This window comes from Eumetopias jubatus, unplaced genomic scaffold (assembly GCF_037043125.1).
Source record: "Eumetopias jubatus isolate StellerSeaLion01/CBP00866 unplaced genomic scaffold, mEumJub1_p1.0 scaffold_5, whole genome shotgun sequence".
Lineage (NCBI taxonomy): Eukaryota > Metazoa > Chordata > Mammalia > Carnivora > Otariidae > Eumetopias > Eumetopias jubatus.
Genome location: NW_028274811.1, coordinates 120027391 through 120044337, shown reverse-complemented (window position 1 = coordinate 120044337; position 16947 = coordinate 120027391). Strand labels below are relative to the sequence as shown.

General features: G+C 43.5%; 1 long non-coding RNA gene across 2 annotated transcripts; it reads left to right on the top strand.

Annotated features, from left to right (window-relative positions):
* Window positions 1-1503: 1503 nt before the first annotated feature.
* LOC114204895 (uncharacterized) lies at window positions 1504-6855 on the top strand. Of its 2 annotated transcripts, XR_003608261.2 has the most exons (3): window positions 1504-2041; window positions 5353-5539; window positions 6288-6855. It is a non-coding gene; the product is annotated as an uncharacterized LOC114204895 (long non-coding RNA). The 2 variants fall into 2 exon arrangements; XR_015768215.1 differs by having other exon boundaries at window positions 5353-6855.
* Window positions 6856-16947: the final 10092 nt, after the last annotated feature.

Here is a 16947-nt window from a genome sequence, read left to right as displayed (position 1 = left end):
GTTATGCTTTTTTGGGTTTTCTATATCTTCTCCAGTCAATCTTGGTATCTTAGTTTTCTAAGAAATTGTCCATTTCATCTACAATTTCTAATTTACTTTCACTGAAGGTATTCAGAAAACTCCACCCCAAAAATTGCCACCCTGGCATACTGATTTTAAGTTTAAAAACTTAACTTAAAAAAAACAGCAATGCAAAAAGGGCATTCTAACTTTCCTTTTTTTTTTTTTTTTAAGATTTTATTTGACAGAGACACAGCAAGATGAGGAACACAAGCAGGAGGAGCGGGAGAGGGAGAAGCAGGCTTCCCGCTGAGCAGGGAGCCCGATCTGGGGCTCGATCCTAGGACCCCAGGATCATGACAGGAGCGAAGGCAGACGCCCAAGACTGAGCCACCACCCAGGCGCCCCGCATTCTAACTTCCTAAAAGCAGGAGATAAACTCCTAAGGAAAAGGTGCCCTCCCTGTACTTGGAGGAAGAAAGACATTTTTTATCACCAGAGGGCGACACTTCACCTCTCCTCTGGGTGGAGTGAGATGGCGTTACTGCACTGCAGGGCAAGCTGAGGCGAAGAGAAATCTGTACAAACCAACCCCGGTTAAACTAACACTTATCTTCCCGGTCACTTTCATGATTAACCGCCCTAGCCCAAGTCCCTTTGTCTTGTTACTTTTTCACAATTTACCACTCAGTCCAACTTCGTAAGCGTTGACTCAAACTGCTCCTTTGGGTCTTCCTTTCCTTATGAAGGCTCCCATGTCAACTAAAACTTACATAGATTTGTATGCTTTTCCCTTTTTAATGTCTTTTGTTACAGGGGCCACAGTCAAGAACCTACAAGGGAAGAAGGAAAGGGGTTTTTTCCTCCATCACAAAATTATATAGCATTATCTGCAGTTAGGGCTTTTTATTATTATTATTATTATTCTTAATAGCATTTGAAGGGGAGGTTCCTGTGCAAAGTATCTGTTTAAAAGTGGATCTTGGGGCACCTCGGTAGCTCCGTCGGTGAAGCGGCTGCCTTGGGCTCAGGTTATGATCCGGGGGTCCTGGGATAGAGCCCCACATCCGGCTCCCTGCTCCTAAAGGAGCCTGCTTCTCCCTCTCCTGTTTGCAGCTCCCCCTGCTTGTGCTCTCTCCCTCTCTCTCTCTCTAATAAATAAATAAAATATTTTTTAAAAGTTTGGATCTAAATATTATATAAAATATTTATAAACTTACAAATATGTTTTGAAACTAGAAACTGTATTCGATTCATAGGTTAAAAAAAAAAAATCACAAAATATTTACTCCAAAAAGTGGAAGTACTACTTATTATATCGGGTGGAATGTAAATTCAGCCTAAGTGCATTTATTTGAAACAGACGCACGAAAAAGAACTAAGCGTTCTACTCAAGAACCTAGAAAAGAAAAATCAGAGGAAACTAAACCAAAACCAAAGATGGGGGGAAAGACAAAAGCACGACGTCGGGGCGCTTTACGGCTGTCACGCCCACGTGCCTGCGGTCATGGCGGCCGTGGAGTAGGAGAGGCTGGGAGCGGGAGACTTGGTGCTGGAACCGTAGCCCAAGCTGGAGCCCGAGCCAGAGCCCAAGAAGGAGCGGCTGCAACGAGAAGCGGGTGGTGTTCCTCTTCGTATACTGGGGCCACATCCCGCCGCTCTTCCGGCCTGTGCGCGTGCGCAACGGCCTTGGCATCACTGGCGAGGTCCGGCGACTTCTGTTAGCCCGTGGGTGGTGCGCGCGGCGCAGGGAGAGGACCTTCAAGAAGAAACGGCCCACGTAGAATAAGGAATACGCCCATGGGAGGGGCCATGGTCGCCCGCAAGCCCTGGTCTCTTCCGGGAAGGCTTGGAAGAAGTGCATGCACCTGCTCGGCGTGGCCTGGGATCTCGCCAGAGTCCAGTCTCTGCCCCGGCGGCCTAGGGACGGGTTTAGGTGGCCGGACCCCGAGCGCCCAGCACCGGCCTGGCCTACTGCCGCCTGCCCTTCATAGAGCTGTGGGGAAATTGTCGTTTTTTGATTGATCAGTTTCTGATGCGGGTATGTTAAAAATCTTACACTATTGTCGAGATTATGTCAGATTTTTTTTCTTACGATTTTGCAGTATATCACTTGGGGTTATATTTTCAGATACGCACAAGTATCCTTCTGTCCACACCCGGGATTGGAGTGAGGCACTAGCCTTGCAGGCAATTTTTTTTTTTTTTAAGATTTTATTTATTTGAGATAGAGGGCGCGTGAGAGAGCATGAGCAGGAGGTAGGGGCAGAGGGAGAGGGAGAAGCCGGCTCCGCACTGAGCAGGGAGCCCACTGGCAGGATCCCAGGACCCCAGGATCCTGACCTGAACCGAAGGCATACTCTTTTGTTTGTTTGTTTGACAGAGAGAGTCACAGCGAGAGAGGGAACACAGGCAGGGGGAGGGGGAGAGGGAGAAGCAGGCTCCCCGCGGAGCAGGGAGCCCGATGTGGGGCTCGATCCCAGGACCCTGGGATCATGACCGGAGCCGAAGGCAGGCAGACGGCCGAAGGACTGAGCCACCCAGGTGCACCAGGGGCAGAATTTAAATGGGTGCCCAAAAAACTCAGTAATTGAGTTTAAATAATATTTTTAGGCAATACTTTTAAAAATAAAAGTTTATACAAAAAAGTTTGTGATGAATAAAATACAGTTGACCCTTGAACAACATGGGTTTAAACTGTGTGGGCCCACCTATAAGGGATTTCTTTTTGATAAATACAGTGACCTAGATATATTTGCCTCATGATTTTAACATTTTCTTTAGCTTATTTTAAGAACATAGTATATAATACATGTAGCATACAAAATATGTATTTATCAGCTGTTTATGTTATTGGTAAGGCTTTCTGTCAATGGTAGGCTATTAAGTTTTGGGAGAGTCAAGTTATGTGGGGATTTTCCATTAGGGTAGGGTGAGGTGGGGGCCCCTAACCCTGGGATGTTCAGGGATCAACCTTACCACAATTTTATTTTTTTATTTTTTATTTTTTTAAAGATTTTATTTATTTGACGGAGACACAGCGAGAGAGGGAACACAAGCAGGGGGAGTGGGAGAGGGAGAAGCAGACTTCCCGCCAAGCAGGGAACCCGATGCGGGACTCTATCCCAGGACCCTGGGATCATGACCTGAGCCGAAGGCAGACACTCAACGACTGAGCCACCCAGGCGCCCCTGAACTAATACTTTTTAATCTTCTGTAACACTCCTCTAGTCCTATTGCAAGTTTCTGCCTAAATTCTACTTTTCTGATATTAATACTGTGACACTAACCTTTTGGTTAAATTTACTTACCTGCCTTATTTTGTGTTTTTATCATTTTTTCCTCCTTTCCTTCATTGGATTGATGAGTTTTCTACGTTTCCTTTATTTTATTTTTTTTTTTTTACTGAAAATTTAGCCTGGATTAGGTTAAGGAAGAACTCCCTTGGGAAAATATCAGTACCATCTCACAAAAGTTTTTGAGTTTGAATCATTTGAGTAAATTTATTTTACTAATGAAAGTGATTACCAGGTCAATAAAATTCCATAAGCATTTGTGGAGTGCCTACCTTGTGTCTTTCATTGTTCTAGGCACTAAATACACAAAAATTAGTCAAAGTACCCGCCCTCAGGATGCCTCCAAAAGCAGATGTTTGTCTAACATTAATCTTTCAGGACCTCCTTGCCACATGTGACATTGGTACCCAATCCTTCCGAAATTTTCCGTATCCCTGGTTGACAAGACACTAATCTCTCCTAATTTTCCTAATACTGAGAAATTAAGTTCTCTGCTCTTGAACTCCTCCTCCGATAGCATTCCTCAAAGTTCTATCCTTGACCTTCCACTCTTCTTTCCATTCATATCTTCTCATGCTTTGAATTACTACCTGTGTCAGTAACTTTAAGATATCTTTGTCTCCTTTAGCCTCTACCCCAATAATTCTGACATATATTCAACTGCTGTTGAACATACACTTGAATATTCCACAGACTCCCCAACTTAATAAATCCCAAACTGAAGGCATTATTTCTTACCACTGAAAATCTGTTCCTTTCCTTTTCTCATCTCACATAATGGTCATTTACTGCTACCCAGAAACCCATGTGTCATTCCAACCTCCTCCTCTACTCCCCACAGCCAGTCACAAACTCCTGTATATTTTACTCTAACATTTCTCAGATTTGTCTCCCCCCTTTTCATCCCTGTTAACTAATGACCAAGTTCAAGATGTCATTAATTGTCTTTTTCCCAGTCTTGCTGTTTTCTTATGTGAATCTCTGGTCCCACAGCATCCTGTGCTTTCCTGTCATTACCATATATAAAATTTAAGAGTTTCTGACTGTGTCTTTTGACTGTGAGCTCCCTCAGTATATATTTGTACCCGCACCACATAGCATAGTACCTGGTATTAATGCTAAATAAATGTCTCTTGAGCTGAACTAAGCTCTTTTGTCTTAATTTCATTGTATCTTGTTTTAAGGCTTTTAATGCTATTAAAATAACTTTCCTTTTTTTTTTTTTAGGAAATAAGATTACCTATATTTGATCAAGGTCTTATGTCCCAAATGTCCTTAAATTACACATGCTTTTCAGAAACATTATCCCTCCACCATCACTCAAGTACTTAGGCATCAACTCAATATGATAAATCATTTGCCCATTATATTTAATAATTTAATATAATTAATTTAATGATCCGATATAATTAATAATTTAATAATTATATTTAATAATAAAGATATTGGTATTTCTAGTAAAAGTATTAGTTATTAAAGTGTTATTGCTAATAATTCTGTTGGTTTTGGGTTTTGTTATTGTAATATTTCCAGTATTGTCAGAGAGTTGGGTGGGTCATTTGCCACGAATGTCTGTCCCCGATTTGGTTCTGTCTGTGATCCAATTTTGTATCAAGGCTTTAAAAATTTCCTGCTCAAGTTCTGTTAAGATTAATGCTAAAACACTGCACATCAAATTCATGATATAAAAATTAGATTCTGGGTTTTAAGGAAATAATCCTGTTATTACAGAGCGATGAACCAGCTTCCTCTCTTACTTAGCTGTATAGCCTCTTGCCACTCAAAGCGTGATTCCCGGAGCTGCAGCAGTGGCGTCATTTGAGGGCTTATTAGAAGTGCAGTTTGAAAAACACTGGTATAAAGAACACTTTATAGAACATAGTAAAATAGAAACAAAGCAAAAGTTTGTGCTACTCTTGGAGAAAGGATTCCCAGGGTAAAGATAAAAACAATAAGAAAGATTCACTTGCCTGCTATCAGCATCTCGGGTTTGTGAGTGCCATTTAAGAAGGCCAGTATGTAAATAAAGATAACGTTTTGAATGTGTTTGGTTAAGGTTACAGTTCCCTGTTCTAGTGGACTTCACACCTTATGGAGCCACATCACACTGGAGCCCTGCAGATGAAGGTGTCCACTGCTAACATCGAGGAAGCAGGGAGGACTCGCCAAGCAATGATGCATGAAATTGCTACGCCCAATTAATATCCTCCCAGATACTTTTTGGAACCATGGGATAATGTTTGGTAATGAAGAGTGAATGAGGCTTTTTCTTTACCTTAATGTGAAGACATCTGGTCATTAGTACTTCTCACAGCATGGACACTTGGAGTGGTGGGGGGGGTAGTCCTGAAGGGGATGGGGATAATTTTGTGCCAGAGGGACATGCTGAAAGGCATCACTGCACAGTAGTTAAGCATATGGAGACAAACAACCAGATTCAATTCCTGGCTTTACCACTTACTAGCTTATGTTGGATGAGTTACTTAATTCTGTCTGTTTCTTTATCTGTAATATGGGGGTGGTGATATCACCTACCTCAGAGGGGTGTTATGAAGATTGCATGGCTTTATATACTTAAGTGCTTAGAACAAAGTGACAAGTAAACACTCAATCATTAGAAACAAGGGGCGCCTGGGTGGCTCAGTTGTTGAGCGTCTGCTTTCGGCTCAGGTCCTGATCCCAAGGTCCTGGGATCGAGCCCCCATCAGGCTCCTTGCTCAGCAGGGAGCCTGCTTCTCCCCTCCCTCTCCCTGCCGCTCCCCCTGCTTGTGTACTCTCTCTGTCAAATAAGTAAATAAAATCTTTAAAAATAATAATAATAATTAGAAACAAAACTGCATTGCCTGCCCCATAGTAGGTATCTAGGTGTCAATATTAAGTGCTTGTAAAATGTGCCCATTGTCCATTTACTGCCCCTCAGCTTCACATTCATCCTTAATTGCTAGTTCTGTGAACGTAACATGAGCCCTTTAAAAACCTTTCCTTCACCAGCTGGCCTGATGTTAAGCTCCGTCATGGAGGACACTGGAATGGCATTGCAGCGAGAAGGGGTTCTCCTTCCAGGCTGGAGGTGCTCCTGCCCGGGGGGCTCATGCCGGCCCCACTCCTGCCGGGCTGCAGATCCTCTGGCCCCTGCTCTGGTAGCTCAGGACAGCTCGCAAGCACCCGCCCAGGCAGTTTGGTGGCAGAATGTCTCCAGCGGGACACCTCCCCGCGAAGAACTTGCCTCCTGCACACCGGAGGGCAGACCAAGGGATTTCTTGGCCATTCGGTGAGCCACGGCTGTGCCCTCTCCAACACGGTCTGAATCTCAGCTGGGCAGGGAAGGGGGGCAGGATTCCTTCCCTTGAACACTCCCCTTCGGCCCTACCAATGTCAGCCCCACCCATCCCTATACTCTTACAGTTCTGTTTACCTCCTTGTAGCCCATGTCTTGTTATAGTTAATAATTTGATATATTAATTTGATATACTTACCCTGTTCAAACTTTTTTGTCAGGTTTCTGTCTCTTAATAAGACTTTCGCTGATAATGAATAAATGGAACTTCAATATTCCAAACTATTCCCAGAAGTTTGTATGTTGCCTATAAGATGAATGATCCAAATTTTTAAAAAATGACTGTGTGTTAAATAGCTATACTCTTATCTGTGATGTATGAAATGGAGGGGCACCTGGGGGGCTCAGTGGTTAAGCGTCTGCCTTCAGCTCGGGTCATGTTTCCAGGGTCCTGGGATCGAGTCCCTCATTGGGCTCCCTGCTCGGTTGGGAGTCTGCTTCTTCTCCCTCTGCTGCTCCCCCTGCTTGTGCTCTCTCTCTCTCTCCCTCTCAAATGAATAAATAAAAATCTTTAACTGTTGAATCACAGACCTGTACCTCTGAAACAAATAATACATTATATGTTAAAAAAAAAAAAGAAGATAGTAGGAAGGGAAAAATGAAGGGGGGAAATCGGAGGGGGAGATGAACCATGAGAGACGATGGACTCTGAGAAACAAACAGGGTTCTAGAGGGGAGGGGGGTGGGGGGATGGGTTAGCCTGGTGATGGGTATTAAGGAGGGCACGTACTACATGGAGCACTGGGTGTTATATGCAAACAATGAATCATGGAATACTACATCAAAAACTAATGATGTAATGTGATTAACATAACAATAAAATAAAATTTTAAAATTAAATGAAAATAGGTAATGTGTAGATAGTTTTTATGTTTTCAAAAATCTGTGTGAATGTGTGTGGGTTCATATTTGCAAATGCATAGAGAGAGTTCTGGAAGGATACAGAGAACCCAGAGGGGTTATTACCTCTGGATAGAGGAGAGGGATGAAAGGAATGGAGAAGGGGGACTTTCACATTTTTTATTCTATATTTTCTATTTTAAAAATTTAGACTATTTGTTACTTTTTATAATTTTAGGAATTAAATTCTTTGATTTTTGTGACTTTTCATAATTTTAATCTAAAAAGTTGGTGATAGAACCTGGTGAGAGGAAAGGGAAGGAAACAGATTATTATTTTTTTTAATATTTTATTTATTTATTTGACAGAGCACACAAGCAGGGGGAGGAGCAGAGGGAGAGGGAGAAGCGGACTCCCCGCTGAATGGGGAGCCTGATGCGGGGCTTGATCCCAGGACCCTGGGATCATGACCTGAGCCAAAGGCAGACACCTAACCTACTGAGCACCCCAGGCACCCTGGAAACTATTATTGAGCACGTCCTCTATGCCAAACACTTTCCTTATGTTACTTCATTTAATCATGAAAATAACTAGGTAAGAGAGGCATTATTATTCCTGTTTTACCATTAAGAAAATGGGCTCAGAGCGATTAAATAATTTCTCAAGTTCATGTATTTAGAATTTTGACTTGGCTTTTTGGAGTCCAAAGTGACTCTTCTCAGTCTTGCCAGTGTTTCTCAAACTGGGTTTCATAGGAGGGGGCCTCTGGGTGTGTTCTCAGGGTTCATGAGCTCTACAGACAATTCCTAAATCTTAGTATGTCATCTCACTCATAATCTTTAAATAGACATGTTCTGGATCTTCTGGAAGACCATCTTAAAAGAGTACTTTCAGGACATTTGAATTTTGCTTGTTTATGCTAATGTTGTTAGCAAATGAGACCCTACCTTAATTGTCCCAGGTCAGTCAGAAAAGAACAGACTAGAATTTCATAATGCATTCATATTAAGGGAGGACTCAGTTATATCATTGTGTTTCAAACAAAAAAGTCGTGGGGAAAAAGCACTTCTCATTCTGAACACGGTAGTATATGCACATAAAACTCAAAATTTGCATCTTAAGAATCAGTGCTATATTCATGTTTGGAATGATGATGTGAGTTTTGGCCTAACATTAACTATTAATTTAATATTATTACATTGACATATTCTTGGCTTTGTAGCTGTGTTCTTATTTAAAATTTAAATTTATTTGGGTGTTCATAATTGGTTTCATGTTTATATATCAAGTAACATAGTAAAATAATATAAAGGTCATCATTGAGAGTAAAAAAAGAATGTTTTCCTTTAAAGGGGCCCATATACGACTCAGATTTGAGAAGACTGCTGTTATATCATTCTGCTTTTCCAGACATAGACAGGACATTTAAAAAACCCTTGGGGGCGCCGAGGTGGCTCAGTCAGTTGAATGGGTGACTCCTGGCTTTGGCTCAGGTCATGATCCTGGGGTCCTGGGATTGAGCCCCAGTCGGGGCTCCCTGCTCAGAGGGGATTCTGTTTCTCCCTCTCCCTCTGCCTCCCCCCCTGCTCGTTCTCTCTCCCTCTCTCAAATAAATAAATAAAATCTTAAAAAAAAAAAAAAAGATGCCAGCAGCAAGTCCCTAGCAAGAGTCTGTGTAAGGAGGAGCCATCCTACTCTGACAAAATAGGTTGTCAGAAGTCCGTTTGGGTTCTAAAGCAAAATCCGCCAGCTTGCATCTGCCAGAGACAAGCGGAGCCTTAGTCTCCATGTACAGAGTAAAAACTCCAGGCCCACAAAGCCCCAGATTGCGGCTTTGAATCATCTGGCTCAGGGCCACTGAGGATGGATGATAGATATTTTTATGGACTCAGCAATGAGTTCTGGGAGCCAGCAGCCACGTCAGCAGCTAGAGAGCTTGCCCTCCTACCTTTGGTGGAATCCAAGACTTTTAATTACAGGTAAGTCAACTGCTTCCTGATATATGCACAACACTTTGAGAAGGCCAATTACTGAGCCCTAACATTAAAATGGTCGTTTACGGCAACAGTAAGATAATGGAACGGTTGATGCCTTAAGAACAAAATGTAGTTCTCAAAGTCTCCAGCGGGCACAGACCACTTCCAGGTCCCCAGCCCCAGCCTGTGACGACTGCCAAAGCTACCTATTCCTCCTTCCCTGCCCTGCTCAGTATGCCTCCCTCCCTGCCTCCCTCCCCCTCCCCCTCCCAGGCCGGAATCCCTTAGAGCCTCCCACAGGGCGCGCAGGACACAGAGGTAGTCCGCGGAAGTCTTTTCTGGAAAGCAGCTGGTTGCCCCTCTCGGTTCCACAGCTGCTCTCAGGCATTGCTTATTTTTAAATGGCAGAGGACACTGTGATTTTCCGGTGGCCCAAACTGCCTTAGGAAAAAAAAAAACCTTGGGAATAGCCCAGAAGGCCACCCCGGGGTCTCCTCGGTGCTCTTTCTTTCTTACCATCACCGACCGTTCCTTTTTCGAACCCCTCTGTGTTTTGCGGTCCCGCCCTCTCTGCCAGGACTGGGTCCCCCGCGAAGCTTGGCCCTGGGTCCTGGGTGCGGCGGGGACATCCCCCACCTCCCCCGCCCTTCTCTCCCTCCCCGCCCGGAGGGGGGCTGCTGCGAGGACAGTTGGAACCAGGTCAGGAAGCGGAAGGGAGAAACATACACTTTTATTTAAAAGTTTTCTGTGAAAAAAATTAAATTTGTACTGCCAAAACTAGGACTAAAGCCTTAGCAGGTAAACCTTTGAGAGACGGTGAAAGTGAATCCTAAAACTTCCATGGTGACTTTTTCTGAAAAAATTTTACAGAAACATATAAGATGACACACTGGCGTCTTTGTCTTAATAAGACAGATTGATAGAAGTGAAGAAGAGATCACCCAGATTTTTTTCCCATGCTCATATAAAACCCAGTACATTGGTGCACTATACTGGGGCCCCTAAACAAATACCTGTAGGAACCAGGCAGTTAATAGGATGAGAGCCAACTTCAGAGAAGGACAGAGGCTATTCTGCTCCAGCCAGTTTTTGCCAGGGAACATGGAACCCTTGTGGCCAGCTGTGATTTTTCAAGAGAAGCTTTAAAAAATCCAGTTTGTGTGTCTGTATGAGAATGTGTACATGAAATCTGTCAGTTTTTAAATGTTGGCTTAATGTTTTCAAAAGCAGACCAAACAAAACTTATATTTCACCTCTGTTCTGGATTTAGAGAATCTATTCAGAATAAAGGGGATAACAGTCAAATCAGTCAAGTAATAAGTCCTTATGTTTAGGTTTTCCTAAGTACAGTAGAAAACATTGCCTCTGGTCCAAATGCAGTTATAATCTCCATATATATGCTAGCAATTCACAAATTAAGTTCTCTTTGATATAATTTATATGGTTCGATCTCCTCTATCCTGCATCCCTTTTTTTTATAAAGGCCCATTTATTTTATTTTATTTTTTAAATTTTATTTATTTATTGGAGAGAGAGACAGAGATAGCGAGAGAGCAGGAGCAGGGAGGAGAGAGGGAAGCAGGCTCCCCACTGAGCAGGGAGCCCGATGTGGGGCTCCATCCCAGGACCCTGGAATCATGACCTGAGCCGAACGCAGATGCTTAACCAATTGAGCCAACCAGGTGCCCCACGACCCACTTATTTATTTTAGAGAGAGAGAGAGAGAGAGAGAAGGCAGTGGAAGGGGGCAGAGGGAGAGGGAGAGAAGCAGATGCGCGGCTGAGCACAGAGACCCAAGCGGGGCTCAATCACACAACCCCAAGACCCCAAGACCATGACCTGAGCCAAAATCAAGAGTCAGAGGCTTAACCGACTGAGTCACCCAGCTGCCCCTCTCCTGCATCCCTTTTTCAATGTCTGATTGAAGTTTTGGTTTGCAGCATCCACAGCGCTGACTTTGTTGCTTACCAAACCTCTAACCCCGAAGGTCAAGTCTGTCTTTCCTGTAGGAACATGCACACTTGTATCCAGTGTAGCAGGCTAGGATGAGGGGGGAGACAGAGCTTTCCTCCAACCTCTCCCTGGGGGTTTTCTAAGACACTGTTGTCAGAAAAGGAAACACAGCTTAAAGTTGCTGTATGGAAGGATCTCATCCTCCACGTGGCAAATTACTAATATGCCTGTTCAAATGAGGTTCCGTCCTTCTAGAAGATCAGGAACTTAAACCTATGCCGCTCTCTTGTAGATAATTGGAAATTCCTACCTGAAGAGATCGAACTTCCTGCCCCAAATTGCCTCCAGCACCTCACTCCTTCCAGCTCCAACTTGGGAGGCAGCGCCCCCACTCACCTTCCGAGGAGGGAAGGGCCACACAGGCAGCCAAGGCCATGAGAGCGAGTCCTGTCTGCCACATTCCTGCCTTCCTCACCAGCTGGGGCTGCACTGCAGCTGAGGCTGGAGAATCAGGAAATGAGGCTGGAGGTGGCCTTGGGAGCAGAGCGTGTGGAGGAAAAGGAAGCAGGAAGCCCCGCCCCCGGAGGTGCTGGGGTACCTATCTCATGTTTCTTTCCTTGAGACCAGGTTCTTTCTTAAGACCCGACCTGTCTGGTCTGGCAAGGTCAACAATGTCAGACACCTGAGGGTCTGGCAATATCAGCAGGGATTTGGCAGTTGGTGAGGTCATTGTGAGTTGGGGGTGTGCATCAGAATCACTTGGGAACCATTAAAAAATAGTGATCTACTTGACATCTTCCACAAACCTATACATCAGGATTTGGAGCGGGGGACCAGTCATTTGAATCATTTTGAAGCTCCATAGGTGATTCTGATGGACACCTCTATTGAGAACCATTGCCTAAAGGAATCAGAGTTTTTTGTTTTGTTTTTTAAAGATTTTATTTATTTATTTGAGAGAGAGAATGAGAGAGAGAGAGCACGAGACGGAAGAGGGTCAGAGGGAGAAGCAGACTCCCTGCTGAGCAGGGAGCCCGATGTGGGACTCGATCCCGGGACTCCAGGATCATGACCCGAGCCGAAGGCAGTCGTTTAACCAACTGAGCCACCCAGGCGCCCGGAATCAGAGTTTTTTAAGTAGCTTGGTGAAACTAAGAGTTTCTGGTTTCGGGGACAAGGGTGACAAGTCATAAAAAAACATTATCTGGTGGAAAGATATGGAAAAATTCAACCCCACTCTGGGCTTGGTTTACAGCCAGATTGTTTCCAAGTGGAGCTGTTAGTCTATTTAGGAGGAAAGTAAGACAGGTGTAAAGGCTTCTTCCCTCTAGGCCTGCCTGGTAGAAAAGAGAGGTCCACAGCAGGTGTGAGCAGGCCTAAGGAGGTTCGGGTTCTAGTCCAGCTTTGCTGCTAATCAGCTTTGAGAATAAGACTATAGGGTAGGGTGAGGATAATTGGCTTCTAATCCCGCCTTTTTTACAAACTGGTTGCATAACTTCAGAGTATGTACTTAACTTTTCTGTAAATAAGGAGTCAGGCTGGACAATCTCCAAAATCCTGCCATACTTCCTCTATAATTGCCCTGTTTCATGCAGTAGCCTTTGTCCATATGTGACCCCTGGGCATTTGAAATATGCTAGTCCAAATTCAGATGCACTGTGAACACAAAATACACACCCAGATTTCAAAGACTTAGTACAAAAAATATAAAATATTTCATAAATAATTTTCATATTGATTACATGCTGAAATGTAATTGGGTATAAATGTATTTGGATATATTGAGTTGAATAAAATACTATTAAAATTAACTTCACTTGTTTCTTTTTACTTTTTTTATATGACTACTCAAAATTTTAAGTCACATATGTAGCTTACATTATATTTGCGTTGGGCAGTTGCTTTGTAAGGTCAAGAGCTAGAGGTCAGAATTGTCCCTCCAGCTGTCAAGATTACTTAAACAAGCTCCAATTTCACCATCAAGAACAACCATAAAAAAGGATGAAATCTTGCCATTTGCAACAACATGGATGGATCCAGAGGGTATAATGCTAAATGAAATAAATCAGTCAGAGAAAGACAAATACCATATGATTTCACTCAGGTGTAGAATTTATGAAACAAACAAAGAAAATAAGAGACAAACAAAAAACCAGACTCTTAAAATATAGAGAACTGGTGGTTACCAAAGGGGTGGTGGTTAAGGAGATGGGTGAAATAGGTGATGGGGATTAAGAGCACACTTACCATGATGAGCACTGAGTAATGTACAGAATTCTTGAGAAACATTCTGTACACCTGAGACTAATATAACACTGAAGGTTAATTATACTTCAACTTAAAAAATAAATACAAATTTTTAAAAAGAGAAGCAAATTAAAAAGAAAAAGGACTGGAGTTATAATAAACTAGGAAAAGGGAGCTTTGGAGTACATGGGTCTAGGCAAAGGTGGCGGCCTGAATGACCCAGTCCTGCCGAGCAGCAGTTCCAGACTCTGCCACCAAACAAGGGGACGCTTCCACAGGTCTAGGTAATAGAGCACAGAGAACCTGCAGAGGTGACCTGCTTCTCCACAGTAGAAAAAAGCCTCTGTTCAGATAAAATGAAGGGTGACTATCGGATAACCCAGAGAGATTTTTAATCCAACAGGAAGGCTGGGCTCAATGTACTTACCCTTGTGTTCTTATTTGCTTCTCTATTTGATGGGACAGTTTCCATTTCACCACATGCCTGCTCTTCTGATACGGAATGTCACCAAGGGCCTGCCAGGAAGAAGGCATAGGGACAGAAATGCAAACTCTTGGACAACAATGGGGCTCCTCCTTGAGTTGTCTCAGATGGTTAGCATTTTCCCTCTCCTTCCCACTTCTTCCCCGGGGGGGCCACTGCAATGAGATGGTGGTATGGCAGACAGGCACCACTCCTGAAATTACCACAATTATTAGAAGGACAGCCTTGGGGCAAGGCTGTTATGTCAGCCTGCTGTTAAAAGGCAAGCCTGACACCCACCAGCAAGAACCAATAAACCACTGGAAAACCTTATGCTGTATTGTTATGTAACAAGAATGAGAGGCATGCTGGGCAGATCAGTTTGATTGGAGTGAGGGCAAATGGAAGGATGGAATTTTTGCCTGGGGAGTACACGGTGCAAGCTACAGTTATGGGGTATGTGTGTCTGTGTGTGACAGGATGTTCACTAGGCAGACACAGAACAGAATTAACTAGGAAGGAGCCTCAAAAGAGTGAGATCAGGGGCGCCTGGGTGGATCAGTCAGTTTAGCGTCTGTCTCGGTTCAGGCCATGATCCCAGGGTCCTGGGATCAAGTCCTGCTTTGGACTCCCTGCTCGGCGGGGAGTCTGCTGCTCCCTCTCCCCCTCCCCTCTGCCCCAGTGGGGAGTCTGCTGCTCCATCTCCCTCTCCCCTCTGCCCGTCCCCCCTGCTCATGGTCTCCCTTTCTCGGGCGATCTCTCTCTCTCTCAAATAAATAAATAAGATCTATTAAAAAAAAAGAGTGAGATCAGAACAACTTTGATTATTCAAATATTTTTATCTGGGTTTGGAGCTTCTACAAAACCAAATGAGGAGAAGCCTGGGAAATGTGTGCCTTTAGTACCTAGGGGATAGTTGGAGGGTAGAGCCATAGAACGAAACAGTTTGAGGACAACCTAAAACTATCTGTGGTTTTGTGTTTTCCATTGTGAAACATCCCTGGCTAAGGATGCCAGGATGCAAACTTTAAAAAAATTATCTTTTAGGGCGCCGGGGTGGCTCATTTGGTTAAGCGACTGCCTTCAGCTCAGGTCATGATCCTGGAGTCCCGGGATCGAGTCCCACATCGGGCTCCCTGCTGAACGGGGAGTCTGCTTCTCCCTCTGACCCTCTCCCCTCTCATGCTCTCTCTCTCTCAAATAAATAAATAAAATCTTAAAAAAAATTCTCTTTTGAATTTTACCAGGAAAAAGCAAATCATTTCACCTTAAAGAAAGTATAAACCTCAGACTTTCATAAAAATACTTGATACCATCCATGCTCTAGGTAAAATGACCAGTGGATTAGGAGGATGAAGATTTCTAAACAGTAGCTTTCACAAAATAAAATTAAGCCAGTGAACTTCCCTTGAAGATTTGTCTTGAAAATAAGTAGATAGATGGACTATTTTGAAAATGGTGTCAGGGGCACCTGGGTGGCTCAGCCAGTTAAGCGCCTGCCTTCAGCTCAGGTCATGATCCCAGGGTCCTGGGATGGAGACCTGCATCGGGTTCCCTGCCCAGTGGGGAGCCTGCTTCCCCCTCTCCCTCTGCCACTCCCCCTGCTTATTTTCTCTCTCTGTCAAATAAATAAATAAAATCTTAAAAAAAAAAAAAAGAAATGATGTCAACATGTCTTAGAAGAATTTACAATTTAATGGACCCCCTTCCATGAATCTTCTGGTGTTGAGAAAAATCACCTTTTAATATATGTGTTATTTGAGTTCTGATTTGCAAATAGTGGATTTGATGAAACAGGGCAGGGCCTAACAGGGAGCTCATATTAAAAACTGGGCTCCAGGGGCACCTGGGTGGCTCAGTCAAATAAATAAATAAAATCTTTAAAAACAAAAAACTGGGCTCCAAGTATTTCATGGCAGGCTCTGAGTTACAATGTTTAGTAATTGTATGCTATCTTTTCTGACTACAGAATGATATTAGGTCCATTGTAGAAAATTTGGAGCTTGTAAAAAAGTATAAGGAAGAAAAATACTTAGATATCCAGAAATAAGCTTTCTTAACCTGTTGGTGCATATCCTTCCAGTTTTCTATGAAGATCTAGTCATTCATACATTGGATAAACCTTTACCAGGACTCTCCTATGTGCAAGATGTTGTGTTACACAGATGGCAAAGGGGCCATGGTCCCTAGCACAGGGAGGACCGGATTATTTATTTTTTATTTATTTTTTAAATATTTTATTTATTTGACAGAAAGAGAGAGCAAGAGAGGGGACACAAGCAGGGGGAGTGGGAGAGGGAAAAGCAGGCTTCTGGCTGAGCAGGGAGCCCGACACGGGGTTCGATCCCAGGACCCTGGGATCATGACCGGAGCTGAAGGCAGACGCCCAATGACTAAGCCACCCAGGTGCCCCAGGGAGGACCGGATTATTAAGCAAGCCATAACAATAGTCTGCTAAGTGCCAATACAGGCAAGTGCTTAGGGTACTCGGAGCAGGGATGTTTTACCCAGTCTGGAAATGAACCAGCTTGAAAAGATGCTTTTTTTTTTTTTTTTTTTTTTTAAGTAGGCTCCATGCCCAGGATGGAGACCAATGCAGGGCTTGAACTCATGACCCTGAGATCAAGACCTGAGCTGAGATCGAGTCAGACACTTAACCGACTTAACCACCCAGTCTTTTTAACTGTTGCATAGTTTAGTATTTCATGATTCGGGGGTATTGTATTTTATCGAACCCACCTCTTAATACTGAACTTTTAGATTGTGGATTTTTTCCCCACTATCATCAATAATTCCTCATCGGATCACTTCTATAATTCAAACCTTTATGCTGAT